This window comes from Amblyomma maculatum, chromosome 2 (assembly GCF_055883805.1).
Source record: "Amblyomma maculatum isolate TAMU_Amacu chromosome 2, ASM5588380v1, whole genome shotgun sequence".
Classification (NCBI taxonomy): domain Eukaryota; kingdom Metazoa; phylum Arthropoda; class Arachnida; order Ixodida; family Ixodidae; genus Amblyomma; species Amblyomma maculatum.
In genome coordinates, this window is record NC_139345.1 from 191487842 (window position 1) to 191513115 (window position 25274).

Here is a 25274-nt window from a genome sequence, read left to right on the forward strand (position 1 = left end):
ATCATTCCTCCTTGATCTTGTTCCCCTTGCCCTCGTCTGCCTGGACGAGACCTGGGATCCGACTCCACTGGGCATTGGTTGGCATCAATATTTTGAGCAGAAGTTGAGGATACCAGATCCTCCCTCACCACGGGCTGCGATTGAAGCAGGCCGTTCACCAAAGCCTGGTAGACCGTTTGGCGCCTGTGCGATTTTACGGAGTCAAAGGAACGATGCGGCATCTTTTCCGCCAACCGCTCGTTTAGATTGTACACAACCTCTCTTCTGAGAGTCATCTCTTGTCTCGCCATGATCTCGTTTCTTCCCGAGACCATCGGGGTTTCACCCGGGAGATATCAATCTCCACATTGTAGGAGGCCGAATGTTTCGCCCACAACAAGTGACGCACATCACAGACCTCAGGTGCAGTGTCACAGTGAGGGCAACTGTTATTCACTGGCAGATCTTTATCACGCCAACGATGTCGTACAGATGGGGTCAGAGCCGCCCCTGCCCGAATCCGGCGCACTGTTACCTCCTCCTGCCGAGTACGACTATGGGGGAGATGGTGCGAACACGGAGGAATGAGAGCGCGTGTTCGCTGGCGCAGAACTTGTGAATCGGAAACGTGGGACAGGAACGGATCTGGGGGAAGAGGGGAACGTGGTGGATCGCCTGATGTGTTTATGTTCGTCATAGCATCCGCTTGAATATTATGTGGATAGCGAGCATGGCCGCGAATCCAGTGTATGCGCACAGGACATGGGTACTGTGAACAGAGCAAATGATTGGACTCTGTTATTTGGAATGTGCGTCGAACGGCCTTAAGCTGTTTAAGGGCAGTGAGAGAGTTTGTGTAAAGATGAACTGCATTGAATGTAGGAACTGGCGGAAGGGAATAAAAGGCATTGTAAATGGCTTGAAGTTCTATTGCCAGAGGGGTGCACGTCTCCGCGGTATATGTCACGTGAGTGTTGAGATGCGGATGAGAGGGACTATACACAAAAGTAACTCTTCGCTCTGCAGTATGTGATGCATCGGTATACAATATGCACCCATCAGGCATAGATGTGCGGATGATACCAACGGGGAAGCAGTGGGGCGATTGTCCGTGAGCTGGCAGTACGACCATGGAGGTAGTGTCTTTAAACGATGGAGTTGTAAAGACTGCGAGCTCTGTTTGCCATCCGCTCATCAATGAGTTCACTGAGCGAATTCAGCTGGGCATACTCCTGAAGTACTGGTATGGATGTTAGGCGGGGAAGACATGTTATTGCACGAATAGCCTCACTATTGATGGCCTCAAGGGAGTCAAGTCCCACTATCTGCGGGTGAGACGTTGAAACTGTGCCTGGTAGATTATATGCGGCTGGCGGGCCACGTGAGCACGCGCGCCGCCAGAGCGCATAGCTATGCGACGAATCAGACCTAGAATAGCGTGAGCGGACTTACGGATGGCTGTCAGCCACGGGGTGCCAGTCTCAGAAGAATCAAGAAGACCAAGAATGCGAACGGTTTGTGCATGAGGAATCGGGGTATTATCTATCATAAAATTTATAGTGGGAGCTTTCTGTAAGCCAGCTTTATTTCCTATGCGAATGAAATAGGATTTTGTATGCGAAAGAGTTAGACCTAAAGGAGGGAGGCGAAATGTCAATACATCCAGCGCATGCTGGAGGGCCGCCTGATGGACAGACGTATCTGGGTGACAGCACCATAAGGTTATATCATCGGCATACGCAAGCACGCGTATAGAAGGGATGGTCTCTATTGCTCGAACAAGTAGAATGAAGGCCACATTAAATTATGTAGGGGCGAGAACGGAGCCCTGGGCACTCCTCTTTTTGAGGGGAAGTGACCAAAGGGCTTTCCATGAACACGCACACTGAACATTGTATTTGTTAGAAAGGCGTGAATGGGGAGGAGAAACCTGTGAGGAAGACCAATAGTTTGTAGGGAGGCAAGAATGGCTGAGTGAAGGATGTTATCATATGCCTTTGTTATATCTGTAGCGATCACGGTTCTAACAAGATGTCTGTGTGGAGAGTGGTGAAGCACGTCAGCAGCAAGACTGTCTTCCGTTCCTATTTGCGGGCGGAAGCCAATTTGGGATTCTGTATAACAATCATGGAATTCCAACCACCACAATGAGCGAGTGGCGATTGGATTGGATTGGAAAACATTTATTTCGTGGCTCAAGCAGGTCTAAGGAGAAACGTACTAGATGGCCGCTAGTCCATGGCTGGCGGTGACATTATAAGCCCGCTCGATGGCTTGTAGTTGAATCTTCGGGTCCGAGCTGACCAACACGGCTTCCCACTGCTCGGGAGAAGGGAGCTGTATTAATTCCACCGCAGGTGGATCATTTGCGCAGTTCCAGAGAATGTGATCGTATGTTGCTCTTTCGCCGCATTTACTGCAGTTTGGGTTGTACTGGCCTCGGTACATCAGCGCAAGCACCGCCGGATTTAGGAGAGAGCATGTTTGTAGTCGGCGCCAGGTAACTTCCTGCGCCTTTGTTAAAGATTTGTGTGTGGGGGGGGGGGATATGTGCGCCTTTCCAGCCTGAAGTGATGGGTAATGTCATGAAAAGAAATTAACCCGTCCTTCGTAAAATTCGAGTCGGAGGGAGCGCTCACTGCCCGGTAGACGAAACCTCGGGCTTGCGCGTGAGCCGCCTCGCTCTCCGGATTAGACGAGTGGGCCGGGACCCAGATTAGTTCGATTTCCCTTAACCGGAGCAGGGGTGCCTTGGAGGATGCGGAGGGGGGTAGACGTGATGCGGCCCCTCGCGAAATTACGAATGGCTGTTTTAGAATCACTGAATATAATATCGGCGGACGTGTTTGCAATAGCTAAGGCTATGGCGAGAATATTATTGTAAAGCTTGCAGACTGTTGGCGTCAGGGAAATTGGACAAAGGGCCGAGAGAGATACTCGAGGATGACCTGACTTCGGTATTGGAACAACAATAGAATGCTTCCACTCGTCCGGCATGAAACCAGAATGCCACACGTCATTGAATGCATCAAGCAGGGCCTGCAAAGCAGTCCCTTCCATGTTGCGGAATAAGGAGTTAGGTATCACGTCGTGCCCGGGAGCAGAGTTAGATTTGAGGCGTTCAATGGAAGCCAGCAGCTCTGCCATGATTAGGTCAGAAGTAATTTATCGGGGGGTTCGGTAACCGGTAAGCAAGGTGGAGAAGTCGAGGTGGAATCATAGTGTGGAAAAAACTGCCTGGCCGCCTGTTTTGCAAATGTGTCCTCATCCACGTTCATCGCAAGGCGAATGCTGTCTGTGTAATCAGAACCTTGAAAAGAGCGCTCAGTGGCGTGAAACACTCGCCAAAGTTGTCGATTACCCTGCTTGGAGGACAGGCGCTCACACCATGAAGCCCAACGTTGCCTTCCTAGACACTTTTTATACCGCCTCGTACGTGCGGTAGCCCGGTGAATAGCGGGGATAGCTGATGGGTCATCGGGATTACGAGCGGCATAATGATCCGCCTGGCGACGCAGAGCACACAGATTCAGGAGGTGGATGTCCGGGTTTGGCTTGTCTTCATTTACAGTGGTAGTAATCGTGTGGGACGCAAGAACAGCACAGAGAGTAGACAATGCTGACGATGGGGTGCAATCAGATAAGCGATTGTCTGCGCGTACAGAGTCTCATGATGTTATTCGTACGCTACAGGGTATTTTACGTATGCACGAATTAGTGAGAGAGATAAAGATAGAACTGTGATCACTACCACAAGTATCTTGTTCAACAGCCCAACGAGGGCTACCAGGGCCTAACCACCAAGTCAAATCAGGTGAATAAGGCCCACCTCATAGACGGGTAGATGTATGCGGGTGGTTTAAAAGATGAAATTATCTGAAAAGCTGCCCTTGATGTGCGCACCCCTGGGAGTATCCGATAGGTAACCCCACGAGGTGTGTCCGCCGTTGAAGTCTCCACCGACTAGATTAGGGATACCCGAGTAGGTAGAACGCAGAAAACGAACCCATCCAAGATTAGGAGATGCGGAACCAGGATGGCCATAAAAGGAAACTAGAATAAGTGGCGTGCGTACAGGCTTAACTAGGAGTGCTACAACCTCTTGGCGTGTGTTACGCCTTCGTGAAAGGTCGATCGGTGTGTGGGGAACTGAAGTGTGAATAGAAATTGCAGATTTACCTGGGCTGAGGGAAGAGGTGATACAACGGCGATCAGGAATGGAAGGTGAATGGTAAGCGCAGAATCCTGAAAGGCGAGGAAGTGAGTTATGCTCTTGAAGTAGGAAGGCCCACTCCTTTAGCTTTTTGTAGCAAAGACGGATGTTCACTTCAGAGGCCTTATTCGCAAAGCCTCGACAAATCCACTGCAACACCAGAGACAGTGCATTATCCATTGCGAAGCCGAAGAGCTTCTACGATGAGGGAGGTCACCTGCTTCATAAGGGCTAATATTTTATCCACTGTCGGGGTAGTCGGGGTTAACGGGTTGTCGGCACGTGATTGGGGTTTGATGCTTATTGAAGGTGATTCATCTGAAATCTCATCACGAGAAATTATATTTCTTCGAGAGGGGTGAGAGCGACGCTGTTCTTGGAGCTGGGTGAGTTCGTCTAGACGTTGGCGAGCCTCTGCAATGGCATTGTCTAAAACAGCGTCTTCATCTGCGGCATCGACATGTGAATGGTGCACTGGCCGTTTTGGTGTACCATTTGATCCACGAGGGTGAGTCGCTTGTGCGTATGAACGCTGCTAAGAAGATGTATGATGAGCAGGTGGGTCAAGTAAAGAAAGTGCAGGGAAGTCGGTTTCGTCACATGTAACAGCAGATAAGCGATTACTTGTAGGAATAGATCTGCTTTTCGAGGCGGCTTGCGCGACGGCCAGTGCGCATGTCGTGGTCCGCCGATTTGCATAGGGCACAAAGCGCTCTTGGTTCATTCATGTCGGCCACAGCTGCCGAAGTAGGGCAGGTATTTTGCATGTGCCCGTCTCTATGGCAGTGATAACAAAGTATACGACGAGGTCGGAAGGGCTGTGGTTTGATAATCGCACCATAATAGGTTAAGTACTCAGGCAGTCAACGGGCCTTGTAGAGTGAGCAGGTATGAACCCCGGCGCCCCAGAGGCCGTGCTTGCAACACTGCGTGCGTTGAACAGCGAATGTTTGCTCGCACCTCCTCCGAACTTCTGCTGTTGACATGGTAAACGACGCAGCGGAGGGTATCAGGGCCAGAGGCAAAATATATTTGTGGGACATGCTCATTCGCGGCCAGGGGAATTTGAGTAACTGCACACATTTTTTGGGCGTCCACCAATGATGGCAAGCTCACCGTAACGGTGTTCGATGAGCAGTGGACGACAAATCCACAGTAGTTAGTAGAACCTAGAAATTGGTCAATAGTAGCTTGGACACACCGGGGAGGGATAGTCGTTGTATCAAAGCGCAATGTAGGCTTGATGATGACGCGGAACGAGTTAGCAGCAAGTTGAAGCGAGGCTCGGCTCATGGGCGGCATCTGTGGTAGTGTCAGGGGCTGACACGCTGTAGCTGGCCTTGGAAGAAAAGACTGAACCGGTGCGACGGGCACAGTTCCTTGAGGGAGAGTTACAGGCACAGAGGCGGCGGAGCAATCCATGGGACAAGCCGAATTCGTTCCATCCGAAGACGAAGCAGACTTGGGGCATGTAGGCGTTGATGATTGCATGGACGTGGATGCTGCGTCAGGTTGTAACACAGCCGAAATCCGCACCGCTGTCGTCGGCGGAGCAGAATCCATGCAGGCGCGTAGTCCAGCCTCGCTCAGCAACGCCGAGCTAGGCCTAGCCTGCGCCTGAGGGATCCGGTTGGACTTTCTTATTTGAGAAAGGGCCCACCGAGCAGAAATTGGCTCCACAGTGGCGTCTTCGGCATTCGTTCTGACGGAGGGAACTGTCCTACCCACACAAAATGACAGGAAATAGACGAAACAAGATAAAAACACAGAGCTCTAAGCGGACACGTATCAGCTCAGGCGCTTCTTTCACGTCCCCAGGAGCGGGAGTTTGGCCGCGGTTGGCAGCTACCGCCTCGCGAGTTGACGGCGCGAATTCGGGCCCCTGTTTTTGCGCAGCTGTGCTTGGCGGCGCGCCAAAGGTTACGCTAAAGGTCAATGGTAGCTACCGTCTCGCTACGCGAAGGGCTGAAAAGTGAAAGTAGTATTGCTTTCGAGGGTCTTTAGCGAGGGTCTTTAGCGACTAAAGTAGTGAAAGGCGAAAGCCTGAGGTCTAATCTTGTCTAGCGTTCCTGCGATCTCCAAACCTACACTTGAGCGCGCCAAGGAATGCCACGCGACAGGAGCGATGGCGTACCATCCAAACGCACACTTATCAGAGAAAGTGAGGCAGATACTGCGCCTTTCCTCCAGAAGTCTCATCTTGTCTAGCGTTCCTGCCATCTGCGATCCCACACTTGAACGTGCGCCAAGGAACGCCACGCGACAGCCGCCGCAAAAGTGAGACACACTTTGTCCACGACAGTATGTTGTTGTTGTGGCTGTAGGAAGAAGGAAAAGAAAATGCACGGGCCTGCTACTGGCTCTGTCGCTGAGCCACCCCCGCTGCCTGATTGATTGATTTATAGGAAGGGAAAGGCGCGGTAACTGTCTCACTTGTTTTCTGTGGACACTTCAACCGCGCCGTAAGGGAAGGGACGGAGGGAGTGAAAGTGGAAAGAGAGAAGGAGGAGCCGTAGTGGAGGGCTACGGTGTAATTTCGACCCCCTAGGGATCTTTAACGTGCGCTCGCATCGCACAGCACACGGACGCCTCTTCGTTTCGCCTCCATCAAAACGCAGCCGCCGAGGTCGGGTTCGAACCCGGGTACTCCGGCACAGTGGCCGGGCATCACCTCCGCTGCCTCGTGCAGACAGAAGAGAAGCAGTGATTTATTTATAAGAAGGGGAAAGCGCGGTAAATGTCTCACTTGTTTTCTGTGGACACCGCAACCGCGCCGTAAGGGAAGGGAGGAAGGTGGGAGTGAAAGTAGAAAGAGAGAAAGCGGAGCCGTTGTGGAGGGCTACGAAGTCATTTCGACCACCTGGGGATCTTTATCGTGCGCTGACATCGCACAGCACGGCCATCGGCCATACCATGCTGAATACGCCGGTTCTCGTCCGATCAGACAGAAGAGAAAATAGAGAAGAAAAGGAAGAGGGAAAGAAAGATGCGCGCCGCAACAGCAGCCACCGTCCACCACCGAAGCGGTGGCGGGTGCAATGACGGCCTACAACAGATAAAAATTCAGTGGCAGGCTAGCCCCCGCCGCAAGCGGCGGTGACCTACCTGCCCCTGAGCCATTAAAGGATTTCGCCTTAAAAACACACTGTATGTGACAACAAAGAATCGTTTAACGTTTAACTGAATATCATTATTTCACACACAAGGCAGTTTGAAAACATCATTAGTTTACTACTGCTTCTAGCACTGCCTCTTTAGGTCACTTAGTCTACGCAGCAGTGCTTCTTCCTCACTAAGTCCCGTCCGAGTTATCGGTACATACGTGCTGCCACTGGACGTCTTTTATTGTCGCAGCATCGTCCGGCAGCAGGCAAGAATAAATTTCTCCCACCACTCCACAGACCGCAGTTCAAGGTAGATCAGCTGTCTGAAGCTTTTCTTAGGCTGCTAGAACTGTTTTCTATCAGCATACTTGTGGCTGACAATTTCCTGTTGAAATCGCTGTGGGCTTTCGGTAATGCCCGATTATCCCTGAATGGTGTCCGAATATATGGCCTGAGGAGATAGGCTGCATTTCCAAGCAGGTGGTAGGTGTCTTCCTTGCATACTACGGAGAGGTTCCTTAAAAGCGACGACAGATTAAATATTCGAGAATCATTAATTTTGCTCTACCATCCAATGCACGTGTCGACAAAACGTCTTTTGCAGTCACAGACTGCTTGAAGGAATAATGACAGATATTGGTGCCTGTCGCAATAGGTGGATTCCACCTTGTTTTGTGGCACTGTATTTTAACATGAACCATCTAGGCATCCAGCCACTCTCGGCATTCCAGACACCTTGTGGGAAGGGAAATAATGTTGAAGTCAGATACAAGCACAAATGCTGCGTAGTAGAAACGTACAGGGGAGGGGGGGTGAAAAGTTCCCAGGCCACAAGGTCTGCTTCTGAGCAGTATAGTCAGGCAGCTACGACGACCCCAAATCTCAAAATACATGTGGAGGGTAGAAGAAGCATTATTCTAACCTCTGAGATTATTTATAGCTTTATTGGGATCTCACGTGCCATAATATGCTGACCAGAAGCAAAACCTGAGGCCTAGGAACTTTTGACTCCCCTGTACATAACTGAGCTGCACAGTTTTATACAAATTCTGAATACCAATCTTCTCAATTTCACAAGATAGCTTCTTCATGTCAGAAGGAAACGTCACCCCAGATGGACCCATAGTGAGGATAAAGTCGGCCATCCTGATCAGGTTTTTGTGCACTGAGCTAGCTGATAGATCAAAACGGCTTGCAACTTCCCTTATACTTGTTTTGTTGGCCTCATACCTACAAATAGAACAAGACAATATTCTGCAGAAAAAAAATAAATGTCAGCTTATATTTCAGTTATTGTCTTTTTATGCTGCTTAGTATAGCCCAATAGAGTTTTGTTTTTATCTTTCAGCACTGTTTTGCAATTCTAAAAACATTGAAGTTTAATTTCCCAATTAGTAAAGCACGAGGCATCATTTTGCTTCTAAAAACACCATTGCGTACATTAAAAGAATGATAAACCTCTCAACAAACTTTATACACTGATTGAATGTACTCGATATTATGCCGCAGACCAGTAAAAACAAGACGAACGAAAAGTAGTCCGATAAATAAATGCCAAGCGGCATTCTTCAGGAATATGCAAATGGGACGGCAGGCACAAGCAGTTGATCAACCCAAGCTTTTCAGGTACATCGCGGTTTGGCTGCAGCTTATATCCCATAATGATTACACTCGTACCTTGGAACGTTAGATCCCTGCCTCCGAACAGCACAAGGAACATTCCAGACGGGATGCAGCCAGCGTATCGCTAATTTATCAAGTCCGCTGAACGGATGCTTCAGCGACGAGTCAATAAAAACAAATATTAAGCGTCACGATGATCGTGCACAGCCAGCAAAATGCATAAAAAAAGTCTCAGCTCACCAGAAGAAAGCCAGCAGGTGAGTTTCTGCAGACTTCGGAGGCACGGGCACGCAGGTGAAGCAGCAAACCTTGCGATCAGTTGCTGCGCCACAGCTCGCGACCGTCGAAAATGGTGCCTGCGAAGCTGGAGAACATGTGATTTCCCACAAATGCCCTGCTTCTGGCACACGAGCCCAACTGGAGCCGTACGATCCCAGGCAGCACACCAACATCGCACCAACCCCGGCCCAACATCGACAAAAATTGGTACCAACATTGGCGTAACACTGGTTTTTTGAGAAATTACTACAATTTTATATATTGGTCTGGCTTATATGCCAACATTGCACCTGTCTTGGCACTGCCAACATAGGCTATCAGCTGGCCGTGCCCCTAGTGTCAGGTATTGGCATGCCACTAGTATTCATTGGCACATTTTGCATTGGCAATAAACCGGCCGTGCCGTTAGTATCACATATTGGTATTTATTGGCACGCTACAAGTATTCATCAGCACACGTGGCACTGGCCCTGCCACTGTTAAGCCACCTTTAGCCATGCAGTTATTTCACCCTTGTCCTTACTGCTGCCATTTGCTTAACTGTCACTCTGACAATTGTGGCTTTCTTATGCAGTCATTTCCCAATACCACCTTGCATGTCATCTCCCTAGCCATAAAAACCATGCAATTAAATGAGGCACGCAAAATATTTTCCGAAAACGTTTTATTGAGAGCTCATATACATGTACATGCCACAAGGACATCAGAGGGCCAAAATGCAGTGCGGGAGGCATTCGGCACAGGGCTAATATGGGAGAGGCTAGTAGGTGTAATTGGAAACAGGGCACTAAACAGCACAAGACCAGGTAGTGCAGGTAGAGGTGATGGGGTGCAGTGTGCATTGCTCATGATGGAAGGGGCTAATATGGGAGAGGCTAGTAGGTGTAATTGGAAACAGGGCACTAAACAGCACAAGACCAGGTAGTGCAGGTAGAGGTGATGGGGTGCAGTGTGCATTGCTCATGATGGAAGAGGTGTTGCTGGAATAGCAGGCTGAGCATGGGTGCATTCCAGCGCAGTGTCCACCATGGATGGAAAATGGCAGTGGACTGTGTTGAGCATGATAGTTGGCAGTGAAGGGTCAATTGATCAAGTGATGAGGTTGAGAGGGCGGGGGAAGCGCATGGCCCAGGTAGTAAGCTGGGCACCCCGCAGGAAACAACCATTCAGGAACAGTTTGTTGAGGAGATTGGCCCGTGGGTGTTACAAATGGCATCTGCACAGGAGACAAGCATATATCACCATAAGATCTAAACTCACCTTCTCAACACTTATTCTAACACATATTTGAAGTCTGGGTGCTCTATACGATTGAGCACAAAATACAGAACCCCGCTATAGTAAAACCTGATATAGTAAAGTGAAACTGAAGTCCCAGTTCATCTTCCATAGGCAACTGTACATTTTCCCCCTTTATAGTGAAGATTTTTTGGTAAAAAAACGGTTAAAGTGGTTCTGGCCATGGCGACAACTACCGCGCACTACCTAGAGTCGCGAGGCCAAGACTTTTTGTATTTGAAAACAGAACAATAACCCCGAGTGTTCGTTTAGGCGGCTTTACTACTAGCCGTAGCAGCAGTCAGAAGAAGCCTACATTACAGAAGCCTTGGAGCCGTGAGGAAAAGCGCGCAGCGCGAAGAAGAAAAAAAAAAAGTAAAGCTGTCTGCAAACATAGCAAGGAGGCGGCGTGTTCCATTCAGAAAGTAAAGGAGTAAAAGTGCAGCACGAAATAGGAAAGGGAAAGAAATGGGACAACATTCACTGCAATCTGCAGTACAAATCATGAGGCAGTGGTGACAGAAAGTGGAGGTGCAGCGAGTAAGGTCTTACAGCACTTGAGTGCCATGCGAATTTATCATTTATTGCCTTTTAAAAGACAGAAAGAGCAAAAAGAGACACCATGTTCATGCAAGGCTTTAGTTTTCACATGAAATCGAACTTGGTTGCATTCGTAATCACGTCTTGATGCTTCAGAGGCACTTCCACAAGATGTAGAGAAATTTTATAATGAAAAAATCACACAAAGAGATGATAAAAGCGAGATGGAAGGTATTTAGGTTTTTTTTTCATTAAGCAACAAGACGTGTTCAGTAAGTGCCTATTTACCTACTAGACAGCACTTTCAGGACCATGTCATCACAGGCCACTGATACAGTAAAGACCATAATATAGTAAATATTTTCGCTGGCCTCAGTGGCTTTACTATAAAGGGGTTCTACTGTATATATTGAACGCCTATTGCCACACATTCATCTTTTAGAGCACTTTGCGACAGGTTTCTGGGCCTGCAAGGGCATGCAGCATCTTATGACGTAGGGATAATAAACATATATGCAAAATAATATCCATTCCAGATACAAAAGAAAAGATATTTGGAAGAAAAAATCTGCTTCCGGCAAACCGATCACTTCAGGTGGATGCTTTGTGTTCATATAGAATTACAGTTCCTGAAAATATGACGGTTCAGGCTCCGAACGTTCTATTTTTAAAAACTTCTTAAACATTCCTGTAATAAAGAATATGGATTACTAAGCATGCAAAACTGGATATTAAAGAACACATTAAAGAATATTTTTCTGGAGTACACCAGTTACAGGCACGCATACATTACTGCGGCCAGAATGAAGAAATAATTGCCCTGACAGAATCAATCCAGTTATCTTCAATCAGCTAACTGTGTACATCGCAGATATTCTCTAGGCTGCGCACGCATATAATATTCTCAAGATAACTGTATCATTTCAAGTTCCAGCTTTTTAGTTTTTCACAGCTTTATTGCTTGCTGCATTCTACTATAAACAATTGCCTTACTTGTAATGTACCAAGGAATAGTTTTCATACAGTGCTCATTATAAATTAAAGACACCAGAACAACATGTACACAAATAAGAAAAGAAGAACGGGACAGAGCGGCATTCACAACTGATTTATTGTGCAGAATAAAGTACATATATATCTCACTGCCGGCATATGCGCAAGGAACCCATTCAGCGTCATGTAGTTTAAGATAAGATATGTTCAAGAAGCCCATGCCTCATACCATAGCCTCTTTCTCTGAGAAATCATTTCTTGAACATAGCTTATCTTAAACTACAAGATGCTGAATGTGTTCCTTGCGCATGTGCCGGCAGTGAGATATATATGTACTTTGTTCTGCACAATAAATCAGTTGTGAGTGGAACTCTGTCCCGTTCTTTTCTTGTGTGCGTGCATTGTTTTGGCGCCTTCAGTTTATAATAAATAAACACGAACAAGCCCAACAAGAAGTTCTAGTAATCATACAGTGCATGCTTGTTCAGCTAAAATTATTACAGTCAGCCTGCAATGAGCAATTGAGCAAGTACTAGAAATTTACTGTGCATAGGCAGGAAAATGTTATGCTAGATCTGAGTACAATGATATCGTACTTCCTTATCAGCTAGCAGCCTACCAGGTATGTATTTTCCCTCATCACAGCTAATCATATGGCCATACCATCGGCAACCTTAAACGTGCAAGATTATATTCAGTTAGGCATACATGGGTGATTTTATATTCAGGTACCAGGTGTGGTGCTCGGGCATCTGATTTCTTCAAACCAATTCATAGTAGTTGTTGGTATAGAGAATAGTAAACTGCCTGAATATCTGAGGCCAAATATTATTTCATTGCTTCAGTTCAGTTCAGTCGTTCAGTCGTGTCCGACTCTTCGTGACCCTATTGACCATGTCACGCCACGCTTTCCGGTCTCTCACTATCTTCCTAACATCACATAACTTCATCTGCAGTGCCTCGAGGATGCCATCTAACCATCGCGTTCGCTGCCTACCCCTTCTCCGGCAACCCTCAACCTTTCCCAACATCAAATCTTTCTCCAGCGACTCCTCTCTTCTCATCAGATGACCAAAGTAGCTGAGCTTTAACTTTAGAATTTGACCCTCCAATGAGCAGTCAGGGTTTATGGTCGACAATATTGACTGATTTGATCTTCTGGCAGTCCAAGGAACTCTCAAGAGTCTTCGCCAGCACCACAATTCAAACGCGTCAATTCTTCGGCGGTCAGCATTTTTTAACAGTCCAACTCTCGCATCCATACATCACAACTGGAAAGACAATAGCACGAGTTATACGGATCTTGGTTGGCAGACTAATGTCTCTGCTCTTTACTAGGCGGTCAAGGCTAACCATTGCTCTCTTTCCCAGAAGCAGGCGTCTCCTAATTTCATGGCTGCAGTCTCCTTCCGAGGTAATCTTGGAGCCCAAGAAGAGAAAATCTGTCACTGCTTCCACTTCTTGTCCCTTGATGCTCCAGGACTTGATAGGGCAAGACGCCATGATCTTTGTCTTTTTAATGTTCAGTTTAAGCCCAAACTTCTCACTCTCTTCTTGTACGCGCATCAGAAGTCTCTTGAGTTCCGCTTCACTTTCTGCAATTAAAATGGTATCATCCGCATATCTAAGGTTGTTGATACGTTTTCCAGCAATCTTCACTCCAGCTGAAGACTCGTCCAGACCGGCCTTCCTCATAATGCACTCTGCATATAGGTTAAATAGGCAGGGCGACAGTATGCAGCCTTGCCTCACTCCTTTCTCAATCGGAAGCCAATCAGTAAGACCATGCCCAGTTCTGACTGTGGCCTCTTGCCCTTCATACAGGTTCCTGAGGAGACAGATGAGGTGAATTGGAACTCCCATCTCTTGGAGAGCTTGCCACAATCTGCTGTGATCTACGCAGTCAAACGCTTTCGCATAATCAATAAAGCAGAAGTAGATGGGTTTCTGGAACTCTCTTGCTTTTTCCATGATCCAGCGAAGGTTGGCAACTTGGTCTCTAGTTCCTCTGCCCTTGCGAAACCCAGCTTGCACGTCCGGAAGCTCCCGATCCACATACTGCTGCAGCCTACCTTGGAGGATTTTCAACATCACCTTGCTAGCATGCGAAATAAGCGCGATCGTGCGGTAGTTGGAACAATCCTTGGCACTGCCTTTCTTTGGAATGGGGATGTAAACTGACCTCCTCCAATCCTGTGGCCACTGCAGGGTTGTCCAAATCTTCTGACATAATGTATGCAGAATTTTAACAGCGTCATGGTTGAGGTTTTGAAGCAACTCAGCTGGAATGCTATCAATTCCGCTAGCTTTGTTCTTAGCAAGGCTGGCTAAGGCCCATTCAACCTCACTCTTCAGGATGCCCGGCTCAAGATCAGTTATCACAACCGTCTTATGTTGGGTTTGCACATTCGAGTCCTTCTTGTACAGTTCTTCTGTGTATTCCTGCCACCTCTTCTTTATCTCTGCGGCTTCAGTGAGGTCCTTGCCTCGTTTGTCCTTTATCACGCCCATCTTAGCACAGAAGTTTCCTTTGATATCTTTGATTGTCTTATACAGAGCTCTTGTGTTCCTTAATTGGCTGTTGTCCTCAACTGCTTGGCACTGTATGTTCAAGAAGGCATTCTTATCTCTCCTTGCTATTTTCTAAAATCCGCATTGAGAACCTTGTATCTTTCTTTTCCCCCCATAACTTTTGCCATCCTCCTTTCCTCAGCTATTTGCAAAGCCTCTTCAGATAACCAGTTTGCTTTCTTGCATTTCTTTTGCTTTGGAACTACCTTAGTAGCAACTTCTTGTATTATATCACGAACATCAGACCACATCTCTTCGGGCTCTTTGTCTTCTAGATCTAATTCTTGAAATCGATTCCTCACTTCCACAGCATATTCTAATGGAACTTGATCCAGATTATACCTGAAAGGCCTTCTAGTTTCCTGCGTTTTCCTCAATCGAAGCTTAATCTTGGCAACAAGAAGCTGATGATCGGTGCCACAATCGGCCCCAGGCCTTGTTTTTACTGCTTGTATAGCGCTTCTCCATCTCTGCCGGCAAATAATATAATCGATCTGATTCCTGTACAGACCGTCCGGTGAAGTCCATGTGTACAGGCGCCTCTTGTGCTGTTGAAAATGAGTATTCGCTATGGTCAGGTTGTTTTCTTGACAAAACTCTACTAGCCTCTGCCCAGCTTCATTTGGCTCACCAAGACCGAACTTGCCTGTAATTCCGGATATTTCTTCACTCCCTACCTTGGCATTCCAATCTCCTATGAGAAAAACGACGTCTGATGATGGGGTGCGGTCTAAAAGGCATTGTAGGTCCGCATAAAATCTCTCAACGTCAGCTTCTTCAGCAGTAGTGGTCGGTGCATAGACTTGGATAACTGTTATGTTGAAAGGGTGACCTAGGATCCGAAGTGAAATCATTCGGTCGTTTTTGGGGTTGTACCCTAGCACTGCTTTGCCCATTCTTCTGTTTACTATGAGAGCGACCCCATTCCTTCTCTTGGATTCGTGCCCACAATAAAAGACATAATGGTCGCCGGAGTTAAATTCTCCCATTCCGGTCCACTTGAGCTCGCTGATACCCAAGATATCAATGTTCAATCTGTCCATTTCTCGCTTGACGATATCCAGTTTACCTTGCGTCATAGATCTTACATTCCATGTTGCTATGTGATACATCTCCTTGCAACATCGGACTTTCCGGTCGCTTCCCGACACATCCACAACTGAGCGTCCTTTTGGCCTTAGCCCAGCCGCTTCATTCGTCCTGGAGCTACTAGGAATCGCCCTTTGTTCATCCCCAGTAACATGTGGGACGCCTTCCAACCTGGGGGGCTCATCTTCCGGCGCCATATCATTAATGGTATTGTGACTGGCCATAGGGTTTTCTTGGCAGGAAATACTGGAGTGGGTTGCCATTACCTTCTCCAGTGAATCACATTTTGTCAGAACTCTCTGCCGTGAACTGTCTATCTTGGGTGGCCCTACACAGCAGAGCTCACGACTTCATCGAGTTTCGCAAGCCCCTCCGCCACGACAAGGCAGTGATCCATGAAGGGGATTGTATTGCTTAGGCACACCTTAAAATACAACGCATGATGTGACTATGGGATATCATAAAAAACGATACATCTAGCATGACAGTGATTTTTCACTTTCACCCTATCACAAGTTTCTTGAAAAACCAATTTATTCCTGAGCTGAAAAGTTGTTTCGCACACATTTTATATTTCAGTATCTATAAAATGTTGATATTTTGCGAATATATTTTAAAATCAAAATTTCTTAACAGCCTCACAAATTATTTTTTTTTTCAAAAATGGACAATATTTTGTACTTAAATTAAAAATAAGATTGTGTCTGGAGAAATAGTATTGTTTGCAGAACAAAACAGCACATACGCAAAAAAACACCAATATCGCTCAAATTTAATGTGCAATACACGAACTGAGAGTTCACCTAAAATTACAAGTACAATAGCCTTGTGTACATGGACTCGACAGCACCGGGTTGACTCAGCGTTGAGTAAGCAAGGTCATCATTCTCGACACTGCTGATGTCTACATGAACTCGCTTTCTAGTGAGTAAGTATCGTAGCAGAGCGTAGCATCGAGATTCGAAGTTATTGTGCAAGTTCTTACCCGTATTTGATCCCATTGAATTTTACTATCGAGAGCTTCGATTATTTTTTATCGTTGATGAGCGCTAAAAAGCATTCATTTCGAGTGACGCTCGTCGCCGCTCCAGAGGCTTTTTCATATCCCAGAGTTCCCCACAACTATACTCCCTGACTGGACAGCGTCTACATGCATAACTAGACTCCCTGACTGGACAGCGTCTACATGCCTTTAGATAAGCGGGTCAAGCGAATTAACCTAACCCCTGAAATCGAGTTAACGCGACCCGCTCCGCCGCCTATTTTACTTGACCAGACTGTGTATACATGAACCCCACAACTGATTTTTCAGTCGACAGACGTACTCGACGCAATTATGCCGAGTTCATTTGTACAGGGGTGGAACGCACGTGTAACAAGTAACAATGCTGCTAAGAATCCAATCTGCTTTCTTCTGGCTCATTCAGTTTTACAAAAAATAGCTTGTCTGACAAAGGAGGATATTTGGAGTTAAGCAGCTAAGCAACACAAGATCCATATGCTTGCTCTACCGCATGACCCCTCAGTGCACTTACAGTTGCAATTTGCTTGGTCATGTGGCAGTTCACTAAACCGTCTGACTAGATATGACAATAAAAAAAAAATATCGGGGGATCATTTCTACTTTTATTAAGACATGCAAAAGCTTTTTTTGTTGTTGACATAGCATTCAGAGACTGCGGGAGTTTGGCAGTTTTATACGTCTTGTTTCGTTTGGCAGTTGCAAGGGGATGTAGAGAAAGAAATATGAGTAAGGAATATAATGGGTGACAACATCCCGAAATGAAACTAATGAACCAATGATGCACACTTCGTATCTTAAATGGCGTCACTGGTAACATCAAACACAGAAAAGCGTCCTTGAGTATGACAAATTTGAAGCCCAGGAGGTGAGTTGATTGTGAGCAGGTAGTTAGAAAAGGGCAGTCTCCCTGAGAGGTAGGCGGCAAGATCACTGTCATCCATTATGGGGAAAGCCCTGCAAGCATGCAGGCAAAGGTGCACATATATAAGAGCAATAAATGCACAAGGAATGCACGCCTGAATGAGCAGCTGCACTAATAATTTCCTTTTGTCTTTCAGCCCACCCCTCCTGCACTGTAAGCAAGTCTGCTCTGTTTTCCGAACACAGAAGCATATGCAAAAACAAACAGAATGTTCTCTAAAATTTACAAAATTTGAACGAGTATTGCATGATGATCTTCCTGCAAATGTCTTGCTCTAGGGTTACAGAATAAATTCATTGCAGCTGCGAATAAAGCGAGTTGGGAGCTAATGGCGAATCTCAATGGCTTGGGGAGAAAATTATTTAAAATTGTCACTTTGAGCAAAGTAAATAGCCTGGTGTAGATCAAAGTAATATTACATCTACATGGCTGAAGCCAGTGCAGGCAACCAGAAATGTACAAGCAGTCAGTAACTGCATGTCTGTATGAACAAATACATACAGTGCAGGCAGCAGTAATGAAGGGAGAGTGGAAGGCAAATAGCCTGAGCAATACTGAATGGCTTTCTTCTCTGCAACCTCAATACAGGCTTCCTGCAAATTCTTGAATTGCAAGCATAATCAAGTATGCTAAATATTCCATCACTTAAAGCACCTGCACTCCCGTGTTACGCAAATGACAACTGCTTCGTAAGTTCACAAGCTATGTCTGTTATTGTGCTATTACACCACAGGTTCACTCAATCATGCCTCAAATTGAAATAGTGACGTACTGTTGAAATAAAGCAATGAAATATAGCACCAGCTATTAAAGCACTGCCAGGGACATGAAGGATATTATTTTCTGCATACTGGTGGGCAAGACTTCTGAACAAGTAAGCCTTGAGCTAAAAAGCCAGAAAAAGTCATATAGCATGCAATCATATAGCAAAACGCCAGCAGAGCATTTGAAGCCATTATATAATTCAAAACAAAGGCAATGTTTCCTTACACACAGCATGTTTCATGGCAAGGCTCGCACAGTTGTTGACAGGTTTGCAGCACCAAAATGTTGACGATGTTGTCTGCCTCACATTCAAGCAGCACCCCTTTGATGGCAGATGATTGCTTGTGCAAAAGCAGTGCGATGTTACAAAGCAGCTGGACTGCGGGCGTTATAGAGCAAAGAGCCCTAAATGTAAGGAAAGAAAGTCTCCAATAAATCGATGCCTCTAAATCATGATAACAGCATACCACGGCTCTTCTCTGTTTAGTTAATCTATAATTTCAATTGAAAGCTGTCTCAAAAAACGGACTAATTGCAACTCTATGTTACACATGGTACAACATAGCTGTGCCAGGGCGGTGGGGCGATCAGTTAGCATAACGACCGGAAAATGCATACTGATGTTTCATGCAGTCTTGATGCTGCAGCAAAGTGTCATGGTACGAAGAACAAAATTCAAAGCAGGCACGGGCGCCAAACGTGTGCTACACAACCGACGCGACTAGAGGTGTGCACGGGCATAAATTTTGAGACCGACCCGGGCCTCATGCTACAAACCCGAACCTGGCCTGGAACTGAAATTGCCTGAGCCCACCCAGCGCTCACACTTAAGGCTCCGGCCCTGCTGGAGATGCTATAACAGACCAGTTGCAAAACCTACAAGTCGGCTTCCCGGTGAGGCAGGAATTCGTGCACAGTGGCGACAGAACCTGATTCAGGGATAATAGGTGCAGTACATGCATCTACCACAGTCCGCGCTGCTTGGGATGCAGTTCCCCACGCACAGGCCATTGTCAGAGAAAGGTTTTTGGGCATTCTTAACGCTGGAATAAAGGGGGGCTCGGTGTCACCCTAGGGGTGAAGAAAGAAAATTTAGAAAAGGGACACTAACCGGAGAGGGTAATAGTGGGGCGACAATGCGCACGCGAATAATACTGTGACGAATGGGCAAGAGGTGCGGGAATTATCCTACCCGTCAGGCGATGTACTAGCACTGTACCCAACTATTACCCCAAAGTCTATGCCGCCATTGTGCAGGAATGTCTGCCGCACCGGGAATCTGAGGTGTAGATTTTGCAACTGATCTATTGCAACTGAAGCAACGATACAGAAAGAAAAAAATAGGCGACAATTCCTGGCGATGCATCGCGCGACGACGACACCAACGCCTGTCGCTGCCGCTGGTGCACATCGCACAGAGCGAAGGACCTGAGCGACAGAGACGCGTTTTCAGCCTTGCTTTGTTAGCGCCGCCTCCTCGTTTGGTAAATGAGTACAGTTACGCTGTATCCAGTTTCTTGCACTAAACAGCAACACTGATGAAATTTCTTGAAAAGCGTCGAGCCCCCCTCCCCCCCCCAAAAAAAAAATGGTCCCAGCGCAGCGGCGTGCTACTATACTGCGATGCAGACATGATTTTAAGCAGTGGCGTTTTTCTTCAACTTTAGAAAATTAGCAATATCTAGTCACTCTAGCCTTTTTTGTTTTGCAATACTGCCCTACCAAGCTTTTACTAAACCGTCTCGATCTCGATGCGCTCATATATGCACGGATCAGACGAAATGAGCGTCTGCAGGATTTTCGCTCATACCGGACTAGGGAAACAAACTTTGCATGCAAAAAAAAAAAATGAAACAACTAAGGTGATTACCCCGAAGCCTTTTGCGATTGGCTGCTTCGCGAGCTGGTTCCAGCATCATGAGCGATTTTCTAAAAACCCAGAACCTGGGCGACAACGCCGAGCGGCAATGCTTTAGCGGTCCTCAGCACACTGCACATCGTGCTGCCGCGCGACTCATGCGGTTAGCGTTTTATTGCACCAGACACGAGAAAATATGTTTTTTGCCCGGACTTCGCCGACTCCGCCCGAAGTCACCAGAGGGAACCCGAGCGGCCGAGCCACGCAATGGCTATACGCCGTTCCAGCCACTGTAACGCCGTGAATATCCGTAGTTGTCTTTTAGGGCTACGATGCCACGCAGTTGATTACTTTAGAAAATCAGTACTCTGCAAAACAGTAACGGTTTAACTTGAAATAAGCTGCAAAATGACCGGCATCAAGTCGCGCACACTTGAGAACCACTTTTGAAAAGTTAACAACGTAAGAAATATGCTAAAAGAAGACAAATCTCCCTAGCACATGGCTTACGCAGCCTGCAGCAACAATGAAATGTAAGACAACGCTTGTAATTAAAAAAATGCTCAATCTAAGAGGCTAATATTTTGCTCCAATATACACAAACGCTTTATGAAATCTGAATGAAAAAATTTGAAAACTTACATGGAATATTTCTTGAAGAAAGAAGCATTTTCCGTGCGCGGTGCCACCGAACGTCGAGCCGAGCGAACGAGTGGCCGTTGGATGGACGAAAGAACGGAGCGCCCTCTTTGAAACAAATACAACTGTCGCCGTCATGCCGGCTAAGCGATTGTCGCGTCATCCTTCCAGCTTTTTAGTAATCGCCTTTTCAGCAGCAGCAGCATAGATGCGCTCTGCGGCTGATCATCTATGTAGGGCTCTGTGCCTGCAGCGAAGCGCGTCGTCGCCCTGGAGAGACGCCTAGCTGTTTTGTTTCTAACACCCAAACCTGTTCAAGTTGTATTTTGTGAATGCTGTGTTCTACTACGAATAGTTTGCTCACTTTTAGCATACCAACGAAAATTCTTTCATACAATAGTGCTCAATCGAGTGAAATATTTCAATCACCCTGAAATGAGGATTTGAAGCAAGTTTGTTGAAAATTATTGAGCTAAGCATCTCAGTACCACGACTTGCCACCTCTTTATAAGCTAGTTGCATACGATGCTTACATTTGTTCTCATATATCCGCTCCATCAGCATCATTCTATCTGCTCAATTAGTCGTTTGTTGGCCCGATTCATTAGGGGCTTGTTTCTTTCTCACAGTTTAGTTTATTGCGTATATTTTATTGGCCAAGAAAATGCGGTAAAAGCACATTTCTCTATGCAACCTGTTATGAGAGCCCGGAAATGTCTGAAAGAAGTCTCCAGTCTGTTAGCGTTCGTGTTTTTATTACTGCGCAATTCCTTCCCCTGGGCGGCGGCCGTCCGCCCCTTGGACCCTGAGTGGTGCGTCGACCCGTCCACCGCTTTGGCGCACCTGCGTGGATTTCAACGCGCGCATGCAACCTCGGACCTTGCTCGCATCGCATGCGGTGAGAGAGTGCGATCCGGGGAACGACAGGAGTGCGAAGTGCGCCAGGACGGGATTGAGCGGTGCGTCAGCACGGAGAGCAGGCGCTGGAAAACTATGCGAACGAGCGTGTGCGAAACAAAGATCTGTAATTGTAATCCAGTTGTTAATAGACCCATTGTACATTTTCGTATTTTATTTGTGTTTCCAGTCTTTTCTTTCACATTTTGTTTTCGTTCTAATGCGAACAAGTCAGTTTACATGTGGGTAATCTTCTCTCCATACACAATATTGGTTAAAAAGAAAAACTCCCTTCCCCGCGCACGCCTGTAACTGTTCTACCATGAAGGTAGTTAGAGAATAATAAGCTTTGATACCGTATTAAGCTTAATTGTAAAACAACGACTGCTTTATTTAGTTTTTGAACTCTACAGTTATTCCTCCTTGCCATTTGTAGGGAAAGCATTGTAATGCAGTGACCGACGACGGATTCGCGAAATTGGGGGTGTGAATAAAAGCGGAGAAACGTTACAGTCTTCTTTTTTTCGCACTTGTGCAAAAAAAAAATAATCCAGAAATTCAATAATTATGCTATCAATGCACTTGCATGGCGTCCAATCAAATGTTGTTCTGCTGAGCTGCCGTTCTTGTATACTGGCTGCTACACGAAGCTATTCTGATTTCCTATTAAATTCAGTGTGACAAAGCCCCACGCGGATATATTTCGCGTTTCAAGTTCTTGTGAAATGTGGAAGCCGGTCCGTCGCCGTGCCCCGGGCGACTCTAGCTGGCTCTGCGATCATTTTTGCCACGGCAGTGATTTGAATATTCGCGGCTTGTTTAGCAAATAACTGGCGTTCTCGTTTGCCGAATGAGTGTTTCAAGATAATCATAGAGCATTTACCAGTACCGTATGTGTGCGATATTCCATCAGTGATTAATGCGCCATGGTCATTGCAGTCGTATTTTTTATTATACACGTGTGGAATGGTCTATTCTCGCAAAGCCTAAGACGTAGGTTACGCTAGCTCTACGTATATCAAATAGGTATATGAAAGAAATAGAGCCTTAAAGTATAGCGGCTGACGCATTGCGTCGTAAATTCTTGCCCGGGCGGCGGCCGTGTGCACCTTGAACCACACGTGGAGCGTCAGGGCCTGCGTCTTGGATTGCATCGCGCAGCGTGTGACCCGACAACCCTACCTGCAGATCGCATCCACTCGGGCAAGTCGGCGCCGCTGTTGCTGGCGCCATGCCTCCATGTTTTTCTTCCTTTGTTTGTGATGTTTTCAATGCACCTAGCAAGCAGCGAACAGAGCGTTCATATTTCGGTGCGAGTGAGTGCCATCAGTGGACTGGAACAGAAGTGCGCGGTGTGTCGTCAACAAGGGCGGACGCTTGAGAAAAAACAAATGTGCGAACGAGTGCGATGAAGAAAAGTGAAACTGTAACCCAGTTATTTGTTTCAGTATAACCTTAATATTATTCATACTGAGATTGTACGTGCAGTGTTTTCTCTTCATTTTTTTTCTAATACTTCCCTTCTTAGAGCGACAACGAAGCAGGAAGCGTCGATACGATTTGCCATATGTGGGAACGTCCATGCATGTGCGGACCGACGTTTAATTTACCGCTCAATAACCCAGCTTTAATTTAGATCACCATTGTTAAATCGTTTAAGAGAAAGTATGTGCTGCGATGCTTCGTATTTGTATAGCTTAAACGGCCTAGTGTATTTTTAAAGTTTATTTCGATGGAAGCGCGCTCGCCATAGTCGATCTGAGTCACGTACGAGCCTTAATATGCCGATGCTTATCGCTCATTTTTTGCATCGCACTGCATGCGTGTCCTGCGGTAATCGTCTGTTTGAAGCCGCTGTTGTTAAACCTAATACACTCGTGGGTAAAGAAATTTGCTACAACTTTTGGAATTCTCTTCACCCAGAGCAGCAGGAATCGGCACGGGAGCAGCTATGAAAGAACCTAGACCATTGCCGAAGAGAATACAAAAAATAGCAACCATTGCCTACGCACTATATATGACATGCCGTTTTGATTCTTTCTAATCTACCGGTCGGCGTGGAGCTATTTATCGCCGCCGCCGCCCTGACGGACCAGCAAACGGTGGTGAACTTATTGATATTTGATGCCGTTGACCGATTGTCGGTCTCATTCAAATTCGTCACAGTATACATTTGGATTGATTACAGTGCCAGCTTAAGTCAATGAAGATCTAGTGTAAAAGAACACGGTGTAATCCCAAGCAACATCAACACCAGCTAGGTGGGATTCAAGCAAACGCGACTGAAACTAGCACCGCGGAACTATTACTGTTTAGACACAAGATTTCCGAAGTATTTAAAATTGCAAAGGTAACTTGAAAACATCGATTATAACAGCACAGTTAACGACTCCAAGTATTAAACGAGCCTGCCAACCGCAAAAGCACGCTAATGCGGTTTCCCACGGAATATTTCCACCACATACTAATTTGCACATTATATTGACCAGTAGGTGAAATAGACAAGACAATGTTGACTGAAGTGTGTGCTAATGCATTTGGCGGGACATGGTAACAGAATTGACAGTATTGTCCAGCATATGCCATATATTAGCCAACGTCAGTGGAGTAATGGCTAACGCTGTTCGATATAGCCATCCTTATGAAAGGGCAATGCCAATACTGTTGATATGTAAGGTATGCCAGTGTATATCTGACATTGGCGGGCCATTGTAACAGAGCTCACATTATTGTCCAGCATATGTCGAATATTGGCCAACATCAGTGGACTGACGGCTAATGCCGTCCGTAATAGCCATCCTTACCTCATGGCAGCGCCAACACCGGTGATACGCCGGATATCCAGGCCCATCATTGCCATCCTCGTATAATGGTACCACCGATATTGTCAGGGCGTCGGATATGACGGGCCAATGTTGTTATCAATATAAATAGGTACGAACAATATTGGTTACCAATGGAATCCTCAGGGCCAGTGTTGGATGTGTTATAGAATGGCACAACCAATACCAGCCATAAGATGGCAGCGCTGGGCCTACATAGGGCTGATCTCTGCCAACTCACTGACAATATTGGCCCGGGCTCTTGTGCTGCCTGGGATACCTTATTAATATAAACAGCGCGAACACGAAGACAAAGGACAAGATACAAGAAAGCCACAGTACAAGTGCTAATAATGAATAAGTACCAACTCGCCCAACAAAGTATCTTGGTACGATACCTTGTCGTCCAAGTACTGCCGAACAACGTCTTCGACGAAGCCTGCCACCTTAGGCCTCTTGACGGGCAGGCGAAACAACGCGTCGAATGTCCTCCTATACACCGCAGCTTCACACTCACTGTCTGTTTCGGATGAGTCGTCACTGCTTAACTCCGAACTTGCATCGTCTGTATCGGCACTGTCACTTCCATAGAGCAAAATTAGCGCCGCACGGCGAGACGCAGCGTCCATGTCGTCCATCGCTTTGCGAAGCACCGCGACGGTGTGAAGTGGAGCTGCC

The 25274-nt window shown here is 46.6% G+C and overlaps 1 pseudogene; it reads right to left on the reverse strand.

Annotated features, from left to right (window-relative positions):
* Positions 1-7432: 7432 nt before the first annotated feature.
* Positions 7433-25274, reverse strand: part of LOC146200778 (uncharacterized) — a 42890-nt pseudogene continuing 25048 nt past the window's right edge.